This window comes from Miniopterus schreibersii (assembly GCF_964146895.1).
Source record: "Miniopterus schreibersii genome assembly, chromosome: 9".
Classification (NCBI taxonomy): Eukaryota; Metazoa; Chordata; class Mammalia; order Chiroptera; family Miniopteridae; genus Miniopterus; species Miniopterus schreibersii.
In genome coordinates, this window is record NC_138118.1 from 51560032 (window position 1) to 51583635 (window position 23604).

At 34.7% G+C, this 23604-nt stretch overlaps 1 protein-coding gene and 1 pseudogene across 2 annotated transcripts in view; both read right to left on the bottom strand.

The window, feature by feature from the left end:
* The window catches only part of PCLO (piccolo presynaptic cytomatrix protein), a gene marked incomplete at its 5' end in the record, with an annotated part of 287210 nt that overhangs the window by 136657 nt on the left and 126949 nt on the right, over positions 1–23604 (bottom strand). The gene's annotated exons all lie outside the window — the stretch shown is intronic.
* Positions 15513–16280, bottom strand: LOC308562012 (small ribosomal subunit protein eS6 pseudogene; annotated as a pseudogene). Its single transcript has one exon. The product of its transcript is annotated as a small ribosomal subunit protein eS6 pseudogene (transcript).

The following is a 23604-nucleotide window of genomic DNA, read 5'->3' on the forward strand; positions in this document are numbered from 1 at the left end:
CATTGATCGGCTGCCTAGCCCGCAACCCGGGCATGTGCCCTACCGGGAATCGAACCCCGATCTCCTGGATCCTAGGTCGATGCTCAACCACTGAGCCACGCCCGGCCGGGCTCTCTGAATTATTATATAACACGATTTCATCAAAACTTGTTGAAAATCAGAGGTTTAGTTTCCTTTTAGAAATATATATGCAAATAAATATATATTTATATTTATGCAAAAACATATTTATTTGCATGCATAAGAACAAAATAGGGTTCATTCCTTCTCTTTCTCTCTCCCTCTCTCTCACTCTGCATGGAGGGCGGCAGGAAGACAGTAAGGTCACTAAAATGACTAAGTAACCTACCCAACTTGGGTTCAACCAGAAAGAAGCAATAGGATCGCTGACGGCCCACCGGTATGTATAAAGGATAACTTTCACTCCAAGGACAAAGCTGATTTTGCATCGGTCACCAATGATGCACTAAATATACAGCTAATCATACATACTTAATGCACTGACTTCAGCTAACTTGGCTCTAGCAAAATCACACTGCTCAAAGGGGAAGGCTTATTTGTGGATTCATGGCATTCCTATTTGTGTTTAATTGTTCAAGTGTACTACATTTTAGGTTGATATTTATATACTATAAATCTAACAGAAAAATAACCAACAGTTTAAAAATATATAATTTATGTTATATGAATATCAAGTTCAATTTTTATATAATCAGTTCTCATCCCTTTGCTCTCATGTAGTTATTTTTTATTATATCCCTATGATAAGATGTATTGATTTTGTACGTGTTAATGACTACATCAAAGCCAAAAGAACATCTTTGAAGTCTAACTTAGTCACTAGTCAGCACTACAGATAATGAGTGAATTTTAAAACAAGAGTTATTTTGAAAAATTTAACACACTTTACCAGAGAGGAATTTTGTCAGAATTACAAAGGTATATGCATTTGGAAGATAGATTATTTAAAGCACATTATAGCTGAATAAAATTTGTAGAACATTTCACAGGATAAAATAAATGAAATGATCATCACAATAAGTCTAGTTATCATATGTCACCTTACATAGTTAACAATTTTTTTTCCCTTTTTTATGTATTGATTTCAGAGAGAGAAGAGAGAAGAAGGGGGGGCAGCGAGAGGAAGAGAGAGAGGGAGAGAGAAACATCAATTTATTGTTCTGTTTATTTCTGCATTCATTGGTTGCTTCTTGTATGTACCCTGACCAGAGATCAAACCCACAATCTTGCCATAACAGGACAACACTCTAACCAACTGAGCAACCAGGTCAGGGCCTAACTTTTTTTTTCTTGACATGAGAACTTTTAAGACCTCTTTTAGCAACTTTCAAATATGCAATATAGCATTATTAACTATAGTCACCAAGCTGTAAGAAAGCAGCATAATGGAATCTGTCGTATTTGAAAGAATCTGATAAAGAAATGTAACCTGAAAAAATCAACACTGATTTCAGAGCTTCTGAGTGTACACAGTGCACTTGGGTGAAAAACAGAACTATAAAACAGAATTGACATTTTTAACAGATAGCTGATTTCCGTTTAGTATGTAACTTCCTCCCTAGGCTGCTTCCACCTGAGGAAGCCAAATTGACCCTGAAGGAATGACATTGCATTGCAGAGGTTACAAGCTCACACAGATGACCAAGGTGGCAGCAGAAGACTGAATGAGGAAACTGGCATCACCAAGGAAGGCTGTTCTAATTTATAAGGAACCTAATGATTTAAAAGTGGAGGAGGAATAGGTTCTGGGAGCCAGTGAATATACTTATTTCATTTAATTCTCATAACTATCCAAGGAGAAATTTTCTATACTTATGTTCCTTACACAGATAAATAAACTGAAGCATAGAAATGAAAACATCCTGCTCAATAGCTAGAACTAGTAAGAGATGAGGCAATAGATTAGATCTTAAAGAATACAGACAGCATTAAACCAGAGTTAGAGGTGGTATTTCCCAGAAATGACGTACAAAATAAGAAAGCAGAGGGTGGATTCCTGGAAAACAGCTCCATTCAGACAAGAAGAGAAATCAGAAAAGCGTACTAAACAGATCATTCAAGAAAGTGAAAGGAAAACCGGATAAATTCAGAGAAGAAAGATGAGCATTTCAAGGAAGTGACAGGCAACACTGCCAAATAGTTCACTGAGGTTTAACAGCGTGTATCTCAACAAACATTGGCAGACCTGTCTTTTTTTTTACAACTGAACCAAGCACTCTGTTTATATATTTTCTTCTAAATTGCTTTTGTTGTTCCCCTCATCTTTGCAATAGTAATTTTTTCCAATGGCCTGCTTAATTGACTTATAAACAACTCTTGTACCTGTGACTAAATATGTACTTATACCTAAAAAATAACTTATGGTGTATGTTACATTGCTTCATCTTTATGCGATGAGTATAAGCTTTAAACATATAAATAAAAAGAAACCCTAGAATTAAAGAGAAGTTCCATGTTAGAATATTGCTTTAAACAACATTCCATTTTGAGGTAGAAATTGATTTGTGCCATTTTTTTCCTCACAAAGGATCAAATAATTAGACTTTGTGAACATAGTTACTGTAGAACGAGGCTCAATACTTTCTTTCCCAGTTTTTAAAATGAAAAAATTGGTTAAGATGTAAATAAACTGTGATAATGTTCTGTATGCTCTTTGTATTAATGCATACATTGAAACTACTGTAAAAATCCTTATTCCTGGAGAGTACCTATTGAGGTTATCACACTATATAATTCATTCTATTAATTTACCATTCTGCATATTTTCACCAGATACTGTACTGGGTTCTGTTAATACAGAGATTAAACACAACATTGTTTATTACAAGCCCAAGGTCTAGCAGGAAAGAAACAAAACATAAATAGTGTGACTATCCATATAATAAGTCAGCAGAAAGTGTTCTGGTAACATAATGAAGACACAACTCATGTAGAGTAGGGAACTATGAGAATCAACAAAGGTTTTTTTAGAGGAAGTGACAACTGAGTTGAACCATGAAGAAGTGGTGCTCGCCAGACAAAGAAGAGCATGCTAGGCTGGGGGCAAGTCTGCCAAGTGCATTCATTATGACCATAAGGGAAATGTGTCCGGAAGAAGAGTAGTAACTGAAATATGGCATATTCTCAGAGAATGGGATTTTGCATTTCTGCATTTCCATAAATCATTTTATACCCATATTACGCTAGAATGTGTGCTAGAATATCCCCTTTACTGTGAGGGCCAAACTAATAAAAGTATTTTGCCTTTTAGGTATTAAAGCTTTAATAATTGTTTTAAAGGAAAGCAAAAACATAAACTTGATATTTAGCTCTAGATGAATATTGTATAATTATTAAAGCAGACTGAGTGGTAATTACTTATCACTGAGACACATATTAATAAAAGTAATAATATACAATATATAGCTTCCCATAAATTAGGACACACATTTTTGTCATATTTTAATACAGGATTATACTACTGACACTCTGACACAATCTATGCACTTAAAATAGAATTTCAGAATATTTATTGGCTGCATCGTTGCTGAGTCAGAATCCACAATCTCTATACCTCCACACTGCCATTTATCAGTGATGCATAGGAGAATGCTAAATAAAAAATTTTAATTAAATAAAAAGTTAAAATATAATTACATAGAAGGCTTTTAAAACATAATACTTCTGTATTTTCATTTTCTTCCTGCAAAAGTAGAACCATCATATTCATAACTACTCTACTTAATGTCCTGATACATTGTAGAAAACAGTGAAGTAAAAATCACTTGCTACTAAGAAGTCTATAAATTTAAGGTGTTTTAAAATTATTTTTACTACTATTTTTAACATATGTTCTTAAATGGGGTTATCCATAATTATTCTTTATTCATATCAGGTTCAGGAAATTTCCTGACTTTTATAACAAAATATTAGTTAATAATCATAATGTCTTTTTATACTCACTTTAAACTGTCAAGTTTTAAGATAGTCCTAAAACTAGTCTTTGATTTTTTGGTTTATCCTATATTTATAATGTAACTAGCACTTTTCCCAGTTTTTCAAACTATCTTTTTATAATGATTTAAAAAACATATCTATAGAATCTCTCTGATATTATACACTAAGTATATTTGACAACAGCAATATTCTAGTTCATATTTAGCTTATTAAAATGCTTACTTCACATTCTTATTTGATTTTATTTGATTGCTCAGGAATTAGGAATTTGAGAAAAGGAATAGTGCATATGTTAACAGTTTGCTAAATAATATATAATATAAATAGCACAAATAGTAGAGATCTAACAACTGTATTTTAGTACATTTTGCCAAAATTTTAAGTATATAAGTATATAATTATGTATGTCTACATTATATGGATTTATAAAGTTAATGAAATATATCATCACATTGCAGGTGTGAATTAGTTCTTAGGCAAAAGAGCACAATGAAGGAAACAGTATTGCTAAGAAGATAAAGCTCATTTCAGAAGTCATTTTTCCAAGTGCATTTGGGTTATATGTTCTTTTAATTTCTGCATAAAAGTAAAGATAATTGCACCACTGTAGTTGTAAAAACAACTTAAGATGTTATCCTAAACTGGACAGGAATACCTTCATGTATAACATGAATACATCTTGGCAGCTAGTAGAAAAATAAATTAGAATAAAAAGACTTGACACCTTGAGCGTAAGCTGCATTGTTTCACTTGGCATTGTGTGGAAAGAAGGACACAGGCGCTAAGGCACATGGTTCCGGCGGTGTGGGCCATGCTAGGTGGTCAGTCCATTTACCAATGTTAAGCATTCAGGAAAATAGCAACAAGATAGTCCTTTCAGGTAATAATTCCATTTTGTTCATGAATACAGGACCATGCAGTGATTTTATTGAGATGAAGATGCAAAATCTTTCTTCACATGTTTTCTGATGCAGATGGGAGAAGATGCCCTAGTTCCTGAATCTGACAGTCCCATGTCCCTAGAGGCATATACAGGTTTTCATATCAAATGCTGTTTTCAAAAGTATCCAGAATAATGCCATAAAGTAGTTTAACATGCCAATAAACTGAGGTTTAGATTGCAGTAAAGAACAAAGAGCATTTATTTGAGCAAAAGGGACTGTAATCTGGGTGTCACAGATTTAGATGACTGACTAAATTTTGCTCGGAAGAACACAAAGAAAGGCAAGGTTTTATAAAGGCGAAACCTCAAAGTATGGTTTCCACTTAAGTCCTCCATGCAAATAAAGGATTCTGGCTAGGTTAACCGAGGATGGGTGAGGGCAAGACCCAAATGAAGAATGCTGGTCGGCCATACTGATTTATTCCTTTCAAGGTGCAGAAGGCAAATGGAAGAAACAAAGTCCAGGGGTGGTCTTGTGGTGAGTGTAAAAGTTCAAAACTTCATGAGTGGGTGGTGCATAAAGCAAGCTTCTTTACTGTCTAGATCCATTTTTGATCCCTTGACATAAATGACTCTATCTTGGTAACTCTCGTTCACATAAGCAGAGGCCTGAAGCAACTGCTCCATGAAACTGATTTAAGCAAGTGCTGGTACTGAGAACACTTATGAATTGCTCCCCCTGGGAAGGGAGACTGGTAGTTGTTACATGGCAATATGAAAACGGAGCAGTGCAGTTAATTGGTATTTTGCTTTGACAGTGAGCTGTATTTCCTGTGAATAAGACTAAAATATACTACAAAAGATTTAAAAATCACTGTATACAGTAAAATCCTGCAATGTTTAGAATCTGCATATATCTCTTATCCCAAGATATATCTTTGAAAAGTCACTTTGAAAGTCTCAATAAAAATTTTATCTTAACGAACTAAATTATAATAGCATTGATGAAGATTTGAGCAAAGACTTTACAGGGTTGCTAATAACCAGTAGGAAGGAATGGTGGTCCCAAAACGTGAATAAATTGCTAGTCAATTTATTAAAATGAAAATAACTTCTACAATTATACCATCAAACCCAGTTCTTAAAAGAAAATCACTTGTCATAGATATAAATTTCCCAAATAATATATACATTTTATTATTTGTTTTTATCAAAGACATTGATTAAAGGATTAGAATAAAAAGGAACATTAAGGTTTTAATAATGTACATTATAAAAATTTTGAGTTAAGATGCATAAATTACAACTAATTCATTATATTAAATTTTAAATCAATGCTGTTAATTTTGATGTTTCATGACACATTTTAAAATTACATTATAAAATAAGTTTAAAGATGTTAAATTTATATTAGAATGTATATAAAATTTGTGGCATTCCAATGGAGTGGTAACAATATATATAGATGAAAAAAAAAAGATATATAGATAGATATACATATAAAGATACAGTTATCTGAGAAAAAATTCCAAATCTAATTCACATTTTATCCCCACTGGGTAGTAAGAGTTCTTAGAACATTATTGTTCATAATTATTTTTTATGAATAGCAATGATGTTTATAAATGTTTATTAAATAATGAGATGAAAGATAAATAAATGACTAACTTTTGCAGAACCTGGGTAAATATTACCTCGGGTCTACTAACAAGTGCTAGCTGATTCTAAAATTAGTAAGCAAGAAATAAATATCAATTTTGAAAAACTTCAAAATACCTCATCATGCTTCATTCAGTCATTTGCTTCATTGCTCAGGATATGTATGATTTTTATGGTGATTTCATTTGCCTATTATACCTTGATGTGCCTCCCTAATAATTTTTTCCAAGTTTATGCAATATAATTAATAATGTCAATTCTTAATGATATTTCTCAGAGTATAATCACATTGAGATATCTCTGGGGAGATAGCATATTTAATCAATAATAACACCAGTCATGCAACAGATAATACATTACTATACAAAATGAAGTCTTTCTTAAGCACATGATAGAGGGCAAATTCTTTTCTATTTTTTGTAGTTATGAATTAGAATCAACAATCTCCAATATGCAAATAACAAGTTTCATTCACTCGATTATTTATTTGTAATGAAAATCGAGTTCTATTTTGAACCTCATTCATTAACTCAGTAAACACTTAATCTGAGGCAATTTGGAATCCCCTTAAGATAGTTACCACTGTACTAGATCCAGTAAGTGTATAAAGAGTCAGGGCAGGTGGTGGTAATTAATTACCTGAACTATAATCAAGTTGTATGCCTATAAGGTAAATATTGAAAATTCCATCTTGTACTTGGTCTTGGTCCACTCATTGTAGTAAGCCATCTCTTTTCCTGGTTCCATGGTTCCATTAATTTAGGAAGCCATAAAGGAGTCACAGAAATGTTTCTGCTGCTGTGGTGTAATTCTGGGGCAGATAAAATGCCGGATGCTCAATGGCCCTGTAGAGCTACACAATGTATCCATCGGCTCTCTGGGGCTTGCCCTCAACTCCCGTAACTTCACTGGTGAAGGATTTCTTCGAGCCTACCTGTTTAGGTGTTTTCCTAGAAAGTATAAATGAGGGCCTCTCTCTCCGTATCTACTTTCACTGTTCTTCATAAACTTCCTTCATTCTCTCTCATCCCCTGAGCCTAGGAATCATTTTCTAGTCACAAAGAAAACTCCTTACTTATAGTTTTAATGTTTTCTTAACTGAGGTACTCCCTATATAATGGGTCAGACACACCAAACATACTCTCCCTTAATGGGTTAAGATTTGAGAAAACACCAATCAAGAGGTTACTAGAAAACAAACTCTTTTGACCATTTCAGAACTTTTCCTCATGACACTCAATACAGAATAAATCATAAGATGGAAATAAAGGGAAAGGGTAAGGGGAAATTCCACAAGAAAAAGACATTAGCTGATACTGCAAAACTGATATTGCTGTTTACAAGGAAGATATATTAGATAACTATAAATGTGTTACCTTTCAATAACCTGGAGTGTTGCCGGATTTAAGATTAAATCAAAAGATCAAATGTATTTAAATTCTATTTATTCAAAACCATGTAAAAAATAAACATTTAAGTTTAAAATTATTGGCTTTTTCTTCTTTTATTGAGAACACTACATTATCACTTGAATAAATTACATCCTTTTAAAGAGCTAGAAGCACAGAAGCAAGTCATAGGATTGTAATAATTTTAAATTTGCTAATGTGTTCCAAAATACATTTGATTTTAGCATATTATTTTTCTGCCTTTAAAGAATTAAGAAAATGTTGTAACCTTTCTTGACTACAGGTAATTGATTAGGAAATTCCAGTGCTTTCTTTTTTGTTTCTGTACATCATTGGATTGCTTTTGCCTTAAAAGTTGTTGCCTGTAGTACAAAGAAGGAAAGACAACTACTTTTACCAGATAGCAACTAGCAGTAATCCCAGTTTTTATTTTTTCATTTAGAAGGATCTATATGTAATTTAGAAATACAGCCCCTTGAGAAGTAACTTCTCTAAAAAGAAAACCCTGACTCATCCAACTCAGTGTTACCAATGGATTTATAATGGTCCTAGAGACACAATTTAAGAGCTTCCTTGGTGAAAACTGGATTAACTGAAAAATGGTTAACTAATTTTTGTCATGCTCACATAGTGGAATATTATATTGCTATTTTCAATAATATAAGCAAAGATATTAATAAATAGCTTTGTGTGTGCTCATGTTATAAAGTTAAGTGGAATTATTAGGACAAATTGTATATGTACAAATGTATAATTCACTCTACCTAGATGATTGATTGAGTAAAGGAGTACTGTATAATGTCAACTCTATTAAAACAGAAAAGCAGACTGGAATTAAAAACAGAAAAATAGATTAGAGTAAAATAGCCCTGGCCCATGTGAATAAATGGTTAGAGCGTTGGCCCAAGCACTGAAGAGCGGTGGGTTTGATTCTGGGTCAAGGGCATGTACCTGGGTTGCGGGCTCCATCCCCAGCCCCGGTTGGGCATGTGTGGGAGGCACCCAACAGATGTGTCTCTCTCACATGAATGTTTCTCTCTCTCTTTCTCTCTCCCCCTCCTTTCCTCTCTTCCACTCTCTCTAAAAATCAATGGAAAAAATACGATCAGGTGACGATTAACAAACAAACAAAAAGATTAGAATAAAACAAATTACAAGTTTATGTCTGATTTTCTTTTTATTTTCTATCAAATTTTCCATAATTTTTATTTACTACAATTAAAATATTAACTGACATTTATACCTTCTGTTTAGTATTCTGTCAGAATTGTTAATACTTAAAAACAGCCTTCTAACTTCTGAGACATAAGAGACCAGGATATCCTAAATGTTGTATAAATTATACAATAACAAAGAAAAAAGTATATGAATGTTGTGTATGATACCCATTCATTTTGTTTAGAATTATATTAAGTAACTGATAATGTGCTATCTCCATTTCCTAAGATCTGTTTACAATGTTAGCAACCGTTAACACATAACACGTTAATGATCTGACCCACATCATTATTTTTCCATTTTTATTCCCACTGTTAGCATCTTAAAAGAACAGTAGCGTCGTTTGTGAGTAGAGAACTAAGGCCATGGGGAGGAACAGGCGGAATAATATGTTCCCTTTTCTTCTTTTTTTTTCATCTTTAAACACGTAAAACTTGTTATGTTGATTGTTGGTTAGAACTGATGTAAATTTATAGATGTAAATCATATTTCTGCACCTCCTTTCAACTGGGATTTTTTTTTTGGTATGAAATTCTAGCATATTATAGCACAACTTAGAGCTATTTAAAATTACACTTTATTAGACTATTTCCTGATGCTAAAGTATTACTAGCTTAATAAGAATTCTCAATAAGTGCAATTATTTAAATACTTATTATTGGCATGTAATAATAAACTTTATAAAATAAAGCAAATATTTCAATTATAAATTTTCCTATTATTTTTTACATACACAATATTATCCCATGAAGTCTGGCATATTATTTACAGTTGTTTTGATAAACACTATGCATGTATTACCTAATTTAATCCCACAAAGACTCATGTGATAGGTACTAGTATCGATGCTTCAGAGGTGAAGAAACTGAGAGGGTTAACTATTTTTTTCAGAAGTCAAATAAGTATTACATAGAAAAATGAAGATTTTACTTTATGCCTTATGTATCCCAGAGTATTGGCCACTTTGCCCTAATTCTATTTGTAAAACCTAGGTAGTCAAATCCTCAAATTTTCATCTATTGAAGTTGACTGATAATTTAAATAGGGCCACAAATTACATATATTTAAAGTACCTACTACCTACAATGAGTCACTAGTTGTAAAAAATGTTTAATTTAAATAAAATGGAATATCCCTTTCTGGGTTCTCTGTGGGTGTTTTGTTTTGTTTTGTTTTGTTTTTGTATGTTTACCTGTTTTTGTGTATAAAATGTGTTCAATAGAGTGTGTAAGAATGAATATTTTACTGTAGACTTCTTGCTCTGCCCTTGCAGATTTTCATTTGGCTGAATGAAACATCGCAGAATGTTTCATTAATAGAATAATACTCATTTCTAGATCTAATAAAATTCCTGAATGATATTGCAATGATTTGATAGAAAATGTCCCATATTAATCCCTTTAAATTGTGTGACTGTATTTACTCATTTTAAATTTGAAAGACAACATAGTCCTTCACCAACCCATCCTTATTTTACACATAAGAAAACTGAACTTTCAATTACATGTACTTTAAATTTTGTATAGAAAATATATTTAACTCATTCAAATGGATTTATTCAACATCTTGTGTTGTGTTCTTGAATAAAGAACAATGCTTTAGAGTAGATGTGCTTTTTAATATTAATAGCAAAGGTGAAAGTCAGGTAAATTTCAATAGGAGTTATCGTAAATAATTAAATATAATATGAAAGAGTTAATGGAATCATTCTCCTGTGTGTCAGTGAAGCTATCCTTATTCAAATATAATGCAATAATCCTTAGGAGAAAAAATTGGTTAGTATTTTAGAGCAAGCATAAAGTATTACTTATAAAGAGTGCCTTATCTTGTTAATAATAACAGCATGTTTCTAATTTCTTTGGTGCATATTTAAAACTCTGAGAAGAAAGCTGTTATAAGTCATATATGATTGAAGCTATCTGCAAAGGGATACATATAATAATCTTGGTTAAATTGTGATGAAATTTGGTGACAGGTTTAAACACAAGGAAAATCTATAATTCTTTTAATGATTCTAGTGAGTCTTTCAAAGTTATTATAAAGTTCTTTTGTTTTATCTCATTCATACTTCTTAAATGTAATCATATCATTCATGACTTTACGTAATATAATAAAAATGCTATCTAATTAAAATGACTTATCCTGAATTATGATATATTGCTAATAATGACATAAAGAAGTATATGAGAAATAAGAATAATTTGTATTTCAAAGGTAGCATAAAGAGAATGCTCTTTTCTAACCTTAACAGACTTTATTCAGACATAAAAAATGTCAAGTGTACATGAAGATAGACAACAGTGTTATTATCTCTATTTTTTTGAGCATATGGTTGAAATGCAGAGTGATTTTTTAAGTAACTGCGCTGGACATATTATGAGATATTTTTAATAAGTAAAAGTGTCAACTTTCTTCTGTTTCTCATTCTTAAAATGAAGGACATTTTATTCTTTCTTGTTTTGGCTTACACTACTTTTAGGACTTAATAATATATGCAGCTTTAGATTCATGTTGGTTTATTGTCACAGGCACCGACAGTTTTAATAAAATATTTACTTGAAATTTTTTATGAATCTATGATAGACACTAGAGAAAGCAAGTAGAAAAAGACACAGCCATGTCTACTCAGCATATGCCCTTGTTCCGCTAATCAGTATTCACAAGATGAGATCTGAATATCAGTTCTAACCTGGATTTGGCTATATATTAAAACATGGCTTTCCACCTACTGAGCTGCATGGAATGACTGCATTCCAGGAGCTTGTTAGAGTGTAATCCTGAATCAGCCTTAGGTCAAATTTTTCTAAAGCTTGGACAAAGTAAACAGCATGGTGGTTTTCTTGAAAAGTTCACTCCATTCATTCTTCTTGTTACTCTATAACAGACAGTAGGGCTGACATAGAACACGTGAAAGCCATCTACCTAAACACTGTTATCTTGCCTGCCCTCCAACCATGCCATTGCTTTAATGAATTGAACTTTGACACTATACCATCAGTTTTTATTGAGGACATTTTGGAAAATGGTTATGTATCAGGTCAGTAGGATCCATTTCTAGTCTCTTACTAGCATTAGTTTGACTAAATAGTTTTAGTCAGTTATTACAAGGAGAAACTATCAGAGATGAAGGGTCCAAAGTATTTACATTATGTCCAAATAGAGAGGAAAAACAGGGCCAAATGTAGCTAACTTCACAATTAATATAAAATAAAACACCAATTAGTTGAAATGAGCAAGTAGCAAAAAGGCCTTAAAAGAGTCTACCATATAGGGTTGTAATAATGAAACCTACCTATCCACCTAATATTTTAAGGTCTTCATACTAGATTGATAAGCCTAAATGCCTTATAAGACTTCCATAAAAACTGATGCCTTACTTTTTGTGAATTCAGAAAGTATACTATTTGTATTACTGCCAATCTTTTAAAGCACATTCTCCAAAAATTGTTTTAGATATAATTCCAAAACTTTCTAAAGTATGACAGGAATCATCTAGTAATCAATATATCTTTACCAAAAAGATAGATGATTCCTGTCATGCTTGGTATTGGCTCTATAACGTGCAGTCTTATACTTCGATTCAGTGAAGGCTGTATTTGATCTTACCATCCAAGACGACATTCTAACTAAATAACATTTAAGATGTGTAATTTTCCCCACCACTATATTGTAACTTTAGAATCAAATACGTTCCATGTGACTGAATATCTCAACAGAGAATTGTTTATATATGATTAAATTTATTCATGTATCTTACTCAAAAACAAAATCTACCTAAAGAGATACAATAAGTGCAATATATTTCTATAGAATCTAAAAGTAAAAGGTCCACACTGTCAACTATAAAGACATGTAAATGTAATGTATTTCTATAGCATCTAAAAAAATGTAAAGATTCACACTGTCTACAACAAAAACATTCTTAATTACAGGATCTTTCATTGCTGAAGCCACTATGTAGTTACCAAGGTGAGACTATAAACTGAATTGCTTTGTTTTATATTCAGGAGCACATCATGAATGAGGAATTGGCTTCGCAGTCTTTTATAAAGCCCTGAATCTTGCCACATATTAGTAGTTTGATTTGGAATAATTATTTAAGCACTCTATCATTTTTGTCTTAGGAAAAATGGTGAAAATAATCAACCTAAGCAATAAAATGAGGCTTTAGAAACTAAATATGATAACAGACTATATCTTGTTGAAATGAGAAAAAAAAACTATTAAGGAAAAAGTGAATTAAGATTTTGGAAAGCTGGTTAGTTGATGCAATAATACCTCCCTAACTTGGGAAGTAAAGGTTAAAGTGAGGACATTCACATTACTGAAAAGAGAAATGTTGACAGTTTTAAGTGAATGGAAGTTTTGTCTTGCTGTATAAAGCAATGGAAACAATGAATTTGGATTCAAAATAATATATAATAAATATTAAAAAGTCTCAAAGTACAACAAACTATTTTTCAAGTATCAGTAGTTCTTCAATAGCTTCAATACATAGTTACTGGAGGACTAATAATACAACAGTGAATAAACAGACACAGTTTCTACCATCAGAGGGCTTACAGTGTTGCAAGGGAGACAGATGGTGAGCAGATACTGACAGAGTTAATCATTAATTAAAATTATGAACAGTGTTAGCAAGAAGTTCTCTGTGTTTTGAAATGGGAGATGCAACTTACTTTGAGGAAGAAGTCTTCCCTGTGGAAGGGACATATGAGGTAGAACTAGGTAATAAAAGGGTAAAGTGCTTAAACTGAGAGATTAGAGCTTGTCACGGAAGTGATAATGTGGGGGAGGTTAAGGCTCTAGGCCTAGGGCATGGGGCCTGTAAGCACTTTTTTTTTTTAATTTCATAATTTTATTATTATTATTTTTTAAATTTTATTATTGTTTAAAATATTACAGATGTCCCTTTTTCTCCCCAATGACCCGTTCCACCCCGTTCCTTCCCCCTCCCCAGTCCCTCTCCCCACCATTGTCCATGTCCTTGGGTTGTGCATATGTTCATATAAATTCTTTGGTTACTCTCTCCCCCTCCACCCACCCACCCTCCTCCATCCCTCTGACATTCATCAGTCTCATCTATGCTTCCATGTCATTGAATCTATTCTGTTCTTGAAGAACTTTAATCATAACCTCAAAAGCAGTTAAGAGGCCACCAAAGAGCTTTTAACCAGAGAATAACTTGATCAGATCATTTATTTTCAAAATGTGACTATATGTGGGGAAGGGATTGGAGAGAGACAACAATGAATAAAAAAATCAGAGTTCAGTAACCCTGATAAGAAATGGAGGGTTAGGTTTTGGCAGTGCAAGAAGGGATAAATAAAAGGGATTTAAGGAAGTAAGATTGACAGAACTTAGTGCTTGACTAAATGCAGGGAATAAGAAAGGTAGGAGGTATAAAGATTATGCGCTGATTACTGGCTCAAATTTCCAGCTGGATTGTTGTACTATTTACTAAGATGGCAAAAACAGGGAGGAAGAAGTATCTGGATATCCAGTATTTTAAAGACAGCCTTTAATAAGTCAAGTGATGCTGCTGAGGTAATTGTACATATGGGTCTGAAGCTCAGAAAAGAGAGATGATACAGAGATACACATTTGGGAGGAACAGTGAATGTTTAATACTTGAGCCTGTGGAAATTGATGAATTCCAAGGGAAAGAATGTAGAGTGAGAAGACATGATGCTCTTCCACATAAGGTTTGGAAGTGGGTTGAAGAGAGTGGCCTAAAATCAGAGCCTGAGAAGGAGCAGGCAAAGCCATAGGTAGAACACAGGAAGAATGCCAGACCATGGAAACCAAGAAAAGAGAGTGAAGGGGAAGCAGTCCTGGCCCTGGGTGGGTTGACGGTGCAAATAAACTGGGTGCCCAAGGTGTCCACTGCATTGAAATTTATTAGAGACTTTGGCAAGAATCACCAGTTTTGGTACATTGATATGAGAATGCTGGGTTAGATGTGTCACAGAATGGTTGGGCTATGAGGAAACGCAACCATAAGATAGAAATGACTCTGTAGGGAAGCTTGGCGGTGAGTGGCGGGTGGAAATAAATCACTGCATGAAGTGAATATAAATTCAAGGCTACAAAATCTGAAAACAGATAACCTGGGTCTCGACACTGGCTCTGCTTGTTCCTAGCTGTGTGGTCTTATATAAGTTACTTAATCTTTCTGTGCCTCAATGACTTCACTTTAAAACTGGTGACAATAATAACTTCATCGGGTTTTGTGAAAAAATATGACATATGTAGTGTACTTAGGACCATACCTGGTAAATACTGAACACTAAAAATGTTTGTTATTGTTTAGTTCAACATGTAAAAATCTTTAGTATGCTCAAATGTTGATTGGTATATTTATCTCTTTTTTTTTATGTTTGTCCTCAGTTATTTGTTACTCTTACAAAATTTCTTTTTTGACTGGACTCAGAGTTGGAGGTGGAAGCTCTCAGAGGGGACAGCCTGCGCCTTTGGCAGTCGGCTCCTGGCGTTCTTCTTTGGCTTCCTTCATTCTCTTGGCCAAAAGTTTAGCATATTCTGCAGCCTCTTCCTGATTTTTCTTAGTCTGCTGTTTCTTCAGAGCGATACACCGATGTCTGTATCACAGGACACGTGCAGTAACAAGCCACTGGATCTTGGGTGCTTTAGTCCAGGTTTCTTACCTTCTTTGTTCAGGGGCTTTCTCACAGCACATTGGCGGACATCATCTTCTTTAGAGACATTGAGAAGCTTATGGATTCTGCCAGCTTTTTTGGGCCCCAGGCGACGAGGCCCAGTAGTATCAGTGAGCCCAGGAATATCTTTCCGCCCTTTTTTCACAATGACCAAGTTGAGAGCACTGAGATTGGCATCCACAATGCAGCCCCGAAAAGATCTGTGCTTTCTCTCTCCAGTCCTCGGTCTGTAACAGGGATGCCCCTGAGTCAGCAGCAGGCGGCCACGGCCATGGTCAGGACACCCTGCTTCACGGGGAAACCTTGTTGTCATTCCCATGGTGATTCGAGCCACATAACCCTTCCATTCCTCACCCAGAGCGTCAGCAGCAACTTCTGTGGCCATACGCTCCTCTTAGAAGGTACGAAGTTTGCGTTTATCAGCCACTGCAATGAGTGTCTGGCAGCCAGGGCTGGGAAAGAGGCGCTCAGCTTCATCCTGCAGCAGCCGACCGCCTCCGAGGCGCCACGAAAGGAGCTGTTTATCATTCTTTAAGGGAGAGATTATTGATGATTCTAATCATCTTATTTTTGCTTAAGAGAAGATTCTATTTTAATGAGCATTTTATCACTTTTACAATAAAAATACTCAATATTATTTTCAAAAAAATGCATAATGTCATAAATTGTGCACAATATATATGTCGGGAAAAGCATAACAGTGATAAAAACGAGTATTATAATGATCTACTTTTGTTGAAAATCTTACATGTATTTATGCGTGTGTATATAAATGAATACATACAGGAAAAATACTAAAATAATATTTGGCAAAATATTAACAGTAGCTAATTATAAGTGGTAGGGTTATAGAGTATTTCGATTTTATTTTCTGTGCTCCTTTTTATTTTCTTTATTTCCTGCAATTAATATTACTTATATTTTTCTAAGTGGAAAATGCTATTTTAAAAAATTAAGGACATTTTTCTCTGTAGCCTGGACGTCTATAAATTAGGACTTGATCAGAACCCAAAGCTACTTAGCTAATATTGAAGTTCTGAATGTGGGCCATCAATCTTGGGCCACCGAGTCAGCACCAACCTTTCTATCCAAATCCCTGAGGTAGAAGCAAAAATCTTGTTAGCTATGTATTGCTGTTCAAACCATCTTCATAAAATATAGATCTGGGTATGGCAAACCCCTAGAATGACTCTCCCTCCCTATGAATAAAATAGCCCATTTGTAAGCCCCACTGCATGCAGTCAGAAGTGGGAGGGTAAATGAATACTCTTTCTCTCTCATGGTTTCATGTTTTCCAGTTTTCACAGTTTACGTGCTCAGAGGCCCTTCCTTTCTTTTCTCACATAGCCAAGTTTTGCCTATCCTTCAAAAAACTGTTTTATTAGCTAGTCTCCCAAAGTATACTACAGTAATTTTCTTTGTGTAGGTGTTCTCTACCCTCTTAGCCATTTAGATACAAGGACAAGCACGCACACTCGCACACACTCGCACACGTGTGCATGAACACACACAATTTCAATATCTAAGCATCTAGCTCGATACATTTTGCTGAGTTGAATTACTTTTAAGTAAACTACTGTTCAGTAGTTTAAAGATTCTAAAGCCTCTGTGAAAAATGTAAAAGTAAGTTTCATTTTAAAGTTTATATCACAGTATAAGCAACTACTTGGATCTGAAATAATATAAATTCTAAATAAATACTGTTTTACCCCTGTAAGGGGTGGATCAGTGGTCAAGTGTCGGCCTAGGATCCAGGAGATCAAGGTCCGATTCCCAGTCAGGGCACATGCCCGGGCTGCGGGCTCCATCCCTAGTCAGGGGCATGCAGGAGGCAGCCGATCAATCACTTTCTTATCACTGATATTTCTCTCTCTCTCTCTCCCTCTCCCTTCCTCTCTCTGAAATCAATCAAGATATATTTAAAATAAATAAATAAATAAATAAATAAATAAATACATAAATACTGTTTTATTAAGTAAAGATTTGGATTACATTAGAAGAATTTACATAAGAGTTCCTTTATTCTAGGTAGAGAAAATAGTATTGGGTTGCATGCTGGTTACATATAGATTACTTATGCATTATGTTTAAAGGCATTTTCAGAATACTAGAATCACCATTTTAAGGTTAGAATACAATTTAACTATAACTTACTAAGTATTATCTAAGTACTCAGATATTTTTTTCAAAGTCCATTAATTTGTAACTTGACATGTCCTGAACGCCACTCTCTCTCACTGTTTATTTCTTTTGACATTTCTGGATTCTGCTTCTCACTGTTGAGCAAGTTACTGGCCTTTTTGTGCCTCAGCTACTTCCACTGTGGATAAGGTTATTCCGATTAAAGTAGTAACTGTCATACAGTGTTACATGCATTCTTCTCTTCATGACCTTAAATAAGTGTTCCCTAGGACTCCATTCTTGGGCCATTCGAAGAAGCACATCCTTCCCTCTGTTAAGTAATAGCTTGAGTTTCAAATCCACTTACAATTTTCTACTTGACATCCCCAGTTGAATATGTTTCAGCCATCTCGACTTATGAGGTCCCAAACTACATTAATTATCTGAATCCACAACCCCACAAGGAGACTCTCCTCACTGCCCTGTATCTCCAAATGCAGATGTAGTGAACAGCACCAATAGCCACCCCCGCTGGTTGACATGTAATTCTAAAAAAAATGAAAATTCATCTCAGCACCAATATAATTTGGGCTATCAAGCATGATAATTCTGCCTCCTAAATGCTGACTTACTTATAACTCCGTCACCATCCGTCCTTAGCTCTCACTCCTAAACCACTGAAATTACCTCCTACCTTGTCTCCCTGCATCTCGTTTATCTCTCACCTGCAGCTCAGACCATCTACCCTCCACATATCCCTGCACTGATATTATCAAAGTACTAATTTACCATGTCACTCCCTGCCTATGATGCATGAATGTCTTTTCTCATGTAAAGAATAAATCCCCAAATATTTAGTTCAATAAATTTTTCAATAAATCTCCCTACATCGTGTCTAGCCTCATCTTTCATCACCACCTCTCACTCCACACTCTGCTTTAGACCCACAGAGATACTTGCCATACCCCAAGTATACCATATTCCCCCTTTCCAATCTCAGCCCTGTATGCTCTTCTCTCTGGTTTAATTCCTACAAGCTGTGTATCTGGGGGCCTCAGCACACACATGACCACCTGTGAAACTATCCCTAATCCTCCCTTACTTCCACACAGTAAAGTGAGCCCTTTTGACTTTTGTCAATACTTTGAGCATAGTTCTACCACTGCTCATATAAAACGGTGCTGGGATGCTCTACTTTTCTTACCCCTCCAGAACGTAATAAAGACCTTGCTATAGGTCTGATCTTCCAGCACCTAGGACAGTACCTAGCATATTCTGGCTACTCAAGAAATGTTAAACAAAGAAAGAAATGAAGGAATAAAAAAAAGTAAAGATTGGTATGTCCATATATTTAAATACTTTAAATAAGAAAAATAAATCATAATTCTTCTTTAAATCTACAACAAAATTAAATATTTACATTTTTTCCAACTGTATCTGTTTGTATTTTTTGACTATATTGTTGTATCTTTATCCTTAATTTCCTGTCATTAGTAACTTCCTCCCATAGCCTAAGCTGCTTTACTTCACACTTTCATGTTATCATTTCTGCTTTTCCTTTTATCATTTCTTCTTGTTTGATTTCTCTTGTTTTCCCAAAACTACCATATAAAATGTATCCAATTTAAAAAGAAATACCTGTAACTTATAAAAGTTAGCTATATATATGTTTCATACCTAGTTATATACTAGCTAAATTTTATATTTTTTCCAAAAATCTATAATTATTATGTTCTTGTTTTAAGAATTCTATATGTTTACTTTTTATTTAAAGTTTTTTTGTTATTTAATTGTTTCATTAATGTGGTGCTTGTTAGAAACTTTTTGGATACTTGTTGGATAAACTCCATACTGGAGGAACATACATATTCTACTAAACAGTAAAAACAGAAGAATTAGAGAATATTTTTAGTCTCCACCAATCTTATGTGATTTTATTTTGAGAAACTTACCAACTGAGTAACAGTTGAGTTTACCAACAAATTCACAGCAAAATGTAAAGCTATGATACTATCATATTAAAGCTGAAAAAAACAAAGTCCAAGAGAATTTAAATATCTTCCAAATTTAGTTTCTAGCTACTTACCTACCTGTCCTAAACCTGACTTCCTAAAATCCAACCATGACTAATTTTCATCTCACTCTAAGCCTGACAGGAAAACCAACAAATCAACAGTGGTTGATCTGTATTGTAAAGATCCCTACGTTAGTTCTCTATCCCTGGAAATAGATAACATTGAATCCTACAATGAGAATTCATTAATGCTGTTATTTATTCATTGATTGATTGATTGATTGATTGATTCTTTGAGAGAAAGAGGAAGGGAGCGAGAAAGAAACACTGATTTGTTTTTCCACCTATTATTCATGCATTTCATTGCTTGATTCCTGTATGTGCGCTGACCTGGGATGGAACCCACAACTTTGGCGTATCAGTATGATACTCTAACCAACTCAGGCAGAGCAATGCCTTCATTTAATAAACATTGAGTATCTCCTGACTGACAGATTCTGCTAAGCACTGAGAACAGGAGATGAGTATATCATAGACACAATCATCAAAAACTCACACTTAAACCGTGGTTCACAAACTCAAAGGATCATAGAGGACAGGCAGAAAGCACAAGCAAGTAAAGCAAATCAGACACAGGGAAAACCACTATGTTAGCATAAGGATAAAGTTTATGGATATTTTAAGGGATGTAATAGAAAGTGGTATAGGCTTTTATAGACTGTGGAATATTTCTCTCTTACAAGGAGGGAAATCACTACTAGGAGCCTATCAACTGTTGCCCTGAGGAAATAGGAGCGCAGAGCTGCCTGAGGACCCAATATTTAAACTTTTTAAAAAATATACGTTTTTACTGATTTTAGAGAAAGAGTAAGGGAGGGGGAGAGAGACAAAGAGAAACACTGACGAGAGAGAAACATTGACCCACTGCTTCCTTCATGCCCCACACTGGGGATCGAGCCCCGCAATCCTGGCATATCCCTTTACCAGAAAATGGAACCAGAGACCTGTGGATGCATGGGAGATGCTCACCCAACTGAGCCACACCAGCCAGGGCATGAGGACCCAATATTAAAGACATATCATAAATCCTGATTTTTCATATGAAACATCTTGGGGTTCAAATATTCACAACCAATTATACCAGTCACAAAACAAAACATTGTAGGTGCCAGTGTAGCGCAGCTCAAGGAAACACTCCTGTTGACTGGTTCTGGCCTATAGCCCACCAGAATAAAACCTCTAGGTTAAACTCTAATCTTAGATAATATCATACACCTATTTAGTTATATTTTCTTTCAATTCCCCACCAAAATGAGTTTTATAACTTACTAGATTGTACAGAAATTGAGCCAAGGCAAAGAAGGAAAATCAAGTTGCCCACACGGCCCCATCAGAAAGAGGGCGATGTGTTTCCAATTAGCTATGAGTTCAGCGCTCATCCTTCATCTCATGCCTCCCTCGTCTTACTACTTAGCTTTTAGTCAGCCTTCACATTCCTCCATCTTCAGTGTGTATATATTTTCCAAATAGGAGACATAAATAAACATGAATATGCCATGTATAATGAGAATAAAAATTAGTCACGTGAAATATTCTATGATGATCACAAAGTACATTTTCCAAGGGAGTCTAATATAACCTGAGAACTCAATTCACATAAACAATCTGTTTTACCTACCAATTTGGCAAAATGTATGTAAAGAATGTTTTTCAGAATTTAACAGCAAATTCTCCTTGATGTACTACAGTTGTATTATCCTATGAGGCCACATTAAATCAATATGCCTCCTGATACATTCTGATCCTGAGGCAAATTTTAGGAACTGTTTTTTCTTCTTCCTTCTCAAAGAGGCTCCCCTAGTGTCTTGTCTCTTTATAATAAATCAGTTTGGGGGAAAATCTCTCACTACCTAAAATATTATCTCTCATATACATACACTATGTATGTGTGTATCTTGTATTGAAATATGCATATAATGGAGTTAAGAAACTTTAGTAACATCTAAGGCTTAATCGCTTTCTGCTGCCCGATAGCCTCTTAGTAGCTGTAAATCGCCAAAAGACGTGAAATGCAATATAAAGTTGGGAGAGATAACTGGCTTGATTCATCCTAGAATCCTAAGATTTAGAGATTATTACATCATTAGACACTTAAGGTGAGACAGGAGTAAAAAGAAAATGCAACAGGAAAAGAGTCTTAAAAGGTAATTTTCAAAATAAAAGGCACAAATATGATTCTCACACAGATATAATACGAACATGTAATAAAGATTTTAATTAGCTTAATGAGAGCACCAAAGGGGAGAGTCTTCGTCCACAGACTAACTATTCCATTCCCTGAGGCAAGACTGCCAGAATGGCCATCACCAATAAATGTACAAATAGCAAGTACTGTTGAGGGTGTGGAGAAAAGGGAGCCCTAGTGCACTGCTGGTGGGAATGCAGACTGGTGCAGCCACTGTGGGAAACAGTATGGAGGTTCCTCAAAAAATTAAAAATGGAGCTGCTACTTGACCCAGTGATCCTACTTCTGGGAATATATCCAAAGAAACCTGACACACTAATTCTAAAAAATAAATACACCCTATGTTCATTTCAGTGTTATTTACAATAGGCAAGATTTGGAAACAGCAAAAGTGTCCATCAGTGGACTACTACTCAGCCATAAAAAAGAAGGAAATCTTACCTTTTGTGACAGCAGGATGGACCTAGAGATCATTATGCTAAGTGAAATAAGCTAATAAGAGAAAGACAAATACCATATAAACTCACTTATATGTGGAACCTGATGAACAAAAATAAATTGACAAACAAAATAGAAACAGAGGCATGGATACAAGACACAAACTGGCAGCTGTCAGAAGCGAGAAGGGTTGGGGCTGGATGAAAGAAGGTGAAGGGATTAGCCAGAAAACATGTATACATAACACACAAACAACAGTATGGTAAGAGCCAGAGGGAAAGGAGTTGCCAGCTAGGTGGAGATGGGCAAAGGGGGAAAACATGGGGACAGAAACAGATTTTGCTTGGGGTGATGGGCACACGATGAAGTGTGCACATGATGTTTTATTGAGTTGTACACTTGAAACCTGTATAGTTTTGTGAACCACTGCCACCCAAAAAGTTAAGTAAATCAGTCAATCAATAAATAAAAACAACTGTATGTAGCATATGGTGTGTGCCAGAAGTAAATGTCTCAAGTCTTTGAAATAAAACTTGAATAACAACCAAAAAAAAAAAAAAAAAGACTGCACCATGGATGTACCAGGCTACTAAATGCATTAGACAGTCCAATTATGTCCAATTATGTAACTAACATATTTGTCCTAATTCCCTGGCTAAAAGGGCAAACTTTGGATTGCTGCAGAAGCTCAGCTTCTCTGGTAGCTCCTACCCAGAGAATGGGGGGGGGGGGAAGCCAGATAAAAGATGTGAATATCGGGCTGCCTTTTACTTGTGTTTCTCAAAGTAACAGTAATTATAATAGGGAACATTTTTTGAGCAGTTACTGTGTGCCAGACACCACTCTGAATGCTTTACTTGAATTAACTCTTTAAACCATTACAACAACTCTATGAAGTATGCCAGGTTATTATCCTCATTTATAGATGAGGAAACTGAGGCAGAGAGGGATCACAGTAATTGCTCGAGATCACAGAGTCAATA